The sequence below is a fragment of the Drosophila miranda genome, assembly GCF_003369915.1.
Source record: "Drosophila miranda strain MSH22 chromosome Y unlocalized genomic scaffold, D.miranda_PacBio2.1 Contig_Y2_pilon, whole genome shotgun sequence".
Taxonomy (NCBI): Eukaryota; Metazoa; Arthropoda; class Insecta; order Diptera; family Drosophilidae; genus Drosophila; species Drosophila miranda.
In genome coordinates this window covers 29,735,754-29,740,920 of record NW_022881614.1, presented here as the reverse complement: position 1 = coordinate 29,740,920, position 5,167 = coordinate 29,735,754, and the positions used below count along the sequence as shown (strand labels likewise).

The window sequence follows — 5,167 nt, the reverse complement described above, 5'->3', positions numbered from 1 at the left end:
TTGGAATGTTTTTCAACACTGGTTAACCCGATGGCGGCCGTAAATATATGAAATATTTATAGGGAAATAAATAAAAGAGAACGGCTGGTTATGTACACGATGCACATTTGGTAGATACAATAATTTAAATCAATTGCTGAGAAGTGCAATTAGCAGCCAAAGATAAAAATAAATTAAAGGCCTCCGCCAAACAAATGGCCCATAAGCGAGCAGCAAAATCCAGCCATAATATATGTATACATCGATATATCTACTATATACTCTAATATATGTATGTAAAAACGTATATGTATATTTTTTTAATGGTTCTGTCCCCATAAATTTTTGCGCATTTACTTTAGAGATAGAAAAAGCTTTGCCGAGTCCTCCACTTCTCCAGTCGATAAATGAATTGCGGTCGAGCCCTGAATCCTTTAATTTGAGTCGGGCACAACCCGTGCCGAGAACCGAGTTCCCGTCCGAGCCCTGGCAGGGTCCGTACAGCAGCCGCAAAGTCAAAGGCACATTTCAAATGTCGAAGGCAAATACTCCATCCCATCGGTTATACTCGTAGAAAAAAGTGCAAAAAAATGGGCCAGAGAAGGCATTAAAATGCATGTGTGTAGTCTGGAGCATGATGCAATTATACAAGGTGGTCTCGGCGGAAAAAGTCAATCCCTTAACGTATGCTAGCAATAAGTGCGAATGAAAGGCACATAGTATAGTGAGTGTGAGTGAGACGGCATATGTTGATGTTGATTAACCCTTAACAGGCCCGTGGGGCTTAAAATTTTAAAATAAAATGTTTTTACTGATATATTAATATTTAAATTTTATGCAGCCAGTAAAAATTTGTCTTCGACATTTTTAGTTATATTAAAATTTTCTTTTGTATAATATATAAATATTACTTATAATTCTGTGATATTTTTTTTATATGCTATTTATATAATATGCAATATGTAATTTTTTTGCTGTCGGGACACAAGGGTTAAGAATATATCAAAAAAATCGTCCGTGAACAACCTTCATCATCAACAGCAAGCATGCACTGACGATAAGGGACAACACGAACGAACTTCGGCTCCCGACGAGACCACCTTGTATAATTGCATCATGGTCTGGAGAACTGGGAAAATATGGAAAACTTAACAAGTATGTGTGGATTCATAGAGAGTTTCGAACACGGCATACCCAGCAATAGGTAGTACTCCTAAAGGCAGTCTTTGATCGGAAAATTAACAGAATATCTGCACTATTCTTGACTGGGAGCTGACTCTACCTAACTTTCGGTATTGAAACTTTCTTCACGTCGAACCTCCACTTAAATTAATCTGACATCCTTTCTCTAGACTGCTTATCCTTCCCTTGGCCTAGCATACCCCTTCTACCCTGTGTAACATCTCTCAGCCTGGGCCCTTGGCCAACTTGGCTGCTTCTTTTTAAATAAAGAGCAGCAGAACGCAAATATCATCGAATGGAATATAATTTATGTGCTCCATTTGCAGTCGGCAGTCGGTCGACAGTCCCTGTACCCTGCACGGTGGGACGGTGGAGTGTAGTGCTAGGCAGCATATGTGTGCGACTGGCGGACTGTCGACCGACTGCCGACTGCAAATGGAGCACATAAATACACATTATATTCCATTCGATGATATTTGCGTTCTGCTGCTCTTTATTTAAAAAGAAGCAGCCAAGTTGGCCAAGGGCCCAGGCTGAGAGAAGTTACACAGGGTAGAAGGGGTATGCTAGGCCAAGGGAAGGATAAGCAGTCTAGAGAAAGGATGTCAGATTAATTTAAGTGGAGGTTCGACGTGAAGAAAGTGCAGTGTCCCCTCCCCAGACGCATTTAGGGAACTTTTGCATATGGGATCCTATGGATGGCTGTCCTGCAAATGGAATGGAATGGTTTGGTGGGTTCTGTTGCCGAAGTTAGCGATTCCCAAGTCGCATTTTAAAAATTTCTCCCGTTCCGTTCATCTTTTTGGCAAGGATGCGCCTCCGATCCATAAATATCCGTTGGTTAGTTCGGTTCCCGAGCTTCGGAACCCTTTGCTAGAGGTTACCCTGCTAGTCCCTTGCCGCTTTTGTGTGGCTGTGCTTTCTTTATTTGCCAAATTAAATCGTTAAATGCTTGTTAAAAAGTTCGACTTGCTTCTGCCGAGTGTGGCTGTATCCACATCCACATCCATATCCATGTCCGCAACCATATCGGTATCTGCATCTGTATCTCCATCAGTATCTTTGAACCGTTTCTGGGTAACTCGCCGACGCTTATGATTTATGCCCAGCGCATGTTTTTTAGTTTTTGGGCACAGGTTGGCTGTTTTTGCCTTGCTGCCTCCTCAGCACGTAAATAAGGCAATGGCTAAATGGCCAGAACGGCCAAATGGCCAACTGGGCAAGGGTTGCGGATCTTTGTTTCCTCTCTTTTTTATTCATTCTCATACGATTCCCCACTTGCCTGGGGGCCATTTAACAATAAATTAAACGAAAGAGAAATTAAACTAAAGTCTCGGATTAGTCATCGATGATTGCGGGTTCGAATGAGATGCAAAAAGAGAACACAAAAGTTCCACAGAACTTTTCAACCTCCTTTGGCCATAGCCAGCTTTTGTTTGTTAGTCATGGGAAGGGTTTTTTGCTTTTGCCCTCAAAGAGTAAAAGTTGAAAGTTTTTAGGTACAACTAGCAGATGAATAGGTGGATGATTTGAACAGACTTTAAGGTTAAAATATATCTACTTTTGCTTTCCCATCATTTTTTCCATCTAATTATCGGAACAGGCGATCCGTTTATAATGGGCATCCACTAAAACTCTAGAACGAATGATCAACTGCCCATAGATCAACTGGGAACGGAACACGCCTTCGCTGATGCCATCCGAGTAACGATGAATTATCGGCTATAACTAATAATTTCTCCCCTGCACATGCTACCAAAATTGAACAGCTAATTGCTCCACCTGCATATTTAATTGCTAGTTGAACCTAACATGACATCTATCATCTGTTCCCTGTCCCCTGTCCGGAGTTACTCCTCGATTAATACATCAAGATGTGAGCGGAACCTGCAGATGAATACAACATCTCCGTTTCGGGAGGAGTGCAGCAACGCAAACAAAATAAAACAAAACAAAACAAGAAGAAACTAAAACGCTGTCACAATAAATTTAAATAAATTGTTGACAAACGCCAATAAACATAAATTTTTGGTGTGCCTCAAAGCAAAGCAAACTACGTCACCGAGGAGAATATGCAGACCCAGCGCCAGACCCAGACTCAGAGTGGGAGACGACTGGCGACTGGAGGACCGGAAACCGCAATGTCAATCAAAATCGTGAAAACACAGATACCGAAAGCGGGTCTTGGCTGGGAGGCAGAGGCAGAGTGAGAGAAGGAGAGAGAGAGAGAGTAGGGTGGCAGATGGAGCCCAGATGAATCGCACGTGTGGCGCTAATTAGAAGAGTCGAGGCAGCTTTTGTTTATGCAAATGTGATACGTAATAACTCAATTAGATGTTGCAGCCCCGCCCGGGGCTCCTGTCGTTGCATGATTCGAGCAGTTTGATTGCCTCAATGCGGGCAACTGGCACATTGACCGAACTGAACCGAGTGGAGCTGCTGCAGCACGCTGCTCACATAGCTGGCCACTGTGGGGTGGTGCTCTCGCACCCTCGACAGGGTTTTCAGTTTTATTGATGTCCCGTGGCTTTGTGGCGGACAATTGTCGTCATCGCCATCGACATCGTCATCACTTAATTGTAAGTGAAACTACGCTCTGTTGGCGCACTCCACAGCGACGGGCCACTCTCCATGTGTTCCATGTGTGCCCTGTGTTCCCTATGTGCCCTGTGTGGAGCTCCATGTCTCTGGGCGTTCATTGTGCGAGGTCAACAAGCAGAGCGACGACCACCACTCGACAGCCCGAGTGCTGTCTCTACGCATGGCTCTCTATCTCTGCCTCTCGCTCTCTCTGTTTTGTATCTGTATCTGTACATCCCATTCAAGTCCCTTTCAGTTCCATTCTGCTGCTGACAAAATAGAGCACAATTTAATTGATACATTTGCATTTCATTATAATGGTGAATGCGTTTGCATGAATACTCGTACTCTTACTCGTACTGGTCGTATCCCCACTCACCAATTGATGATTGAATCATTTATGGCTGCTTCAGAATTGGCCAGATTCTGGGGGATGATTAATGCCTAGTAATAAATGTGATGCGAGGAGCAATTATCAATCATACCCAAGGTGTGTGTGTTTCCAATTTGTTCTTTATACGAGTATCTCTTAACTTGTGCTTTCAGCATATGGGAGCGGATCCATTAAACTCAGCTGGGGCTGGAGCTGGACCTGGTGCTGAAAGCTGTGTTGTACGAGTGGTTCTGATCAGTCAACTGCAGCCGACACTCACATGACTAAGCGATCGCGATATTGGCCAGAGGAGGAGAGGGAGAGAGACTTGCCTATCGAGGTGGGGTTTCATTCCAGATCACCTTGCTGTTGCTCCGCTTACATACTCCACTTTGCGTGTGAAATCGAATAAGTTAGAGGCGACTGCAAGCTGTTTAGCATAGATAGGCCCCAGTCGCAGAGCCAGACAGAGCACGGTCCACGCTCCATGAACCCCTCGCTGATGCATATCTCTACTCGCATGTATGTATCTATGTGTGTTTACTAAATTGTTTGTTGGGTGTGCCGCAAATGCATGACAAAAGTGTTCGTGTTGTTCCCAATGTTGTTCTCGTTGGTGCCGGTATTGTTTGGCATGTTATAGTTCAATTTATGACGCTTGTACCGCTTGTCCTGCTTGACTTTTGCGCAGGCGTTGAAAGCCCAACAACGGGCAAACATTTCTGACATCAGCCCAAAATTGAATGGAGCTGTGCTCTCAGTCTCGCGCTCGTTTGATTCTCTATTTTTCTGCCGGTTTTTATTCCGATGCCGTGTTAATTTCTTTCAAACACAATACGTCACAGTCCAGGTCACAGTCACAGTTATGTTTGACAAGTCGCGTCTATGCGATCTGTTTGGGCATGACAAGTTGTACGATCGATTTGATATGTTTACACGACTTGGGAAATTGATATATCAAACATACTCGTACTCTCGTACATATGTATGTATGCCGTGAGGAAGTTGTTGCTCTCGAAATGTATTCGGCCCAATTCACACTGCAGACAATTC

General features: G+C 43.8%; 1 long non-coding RNA gene across 1 annotated transcript; it reads right to left on the bottom strand.

Moving 5' to 3' along the window:
- Positions 1-4,015: 4,015 nt before the first annotated feature.
- Positions 4,016-4,913, bottom strand: LOC117193503. The gene is made up of 3 exons (XR_004474614.1): positions 4,395-4,913; positions 4,227-4,339; positions 4,016-4,167 (listed from the first exon to the last, which is right to left on the bottom strand). It is a non-coding gene; the product is annotated as an uncharacterized LOC117193503 (long non-coding RNA).
- Between the last annotated feature and the right edge of the window lie 254 nt (positions 4,914-5,167).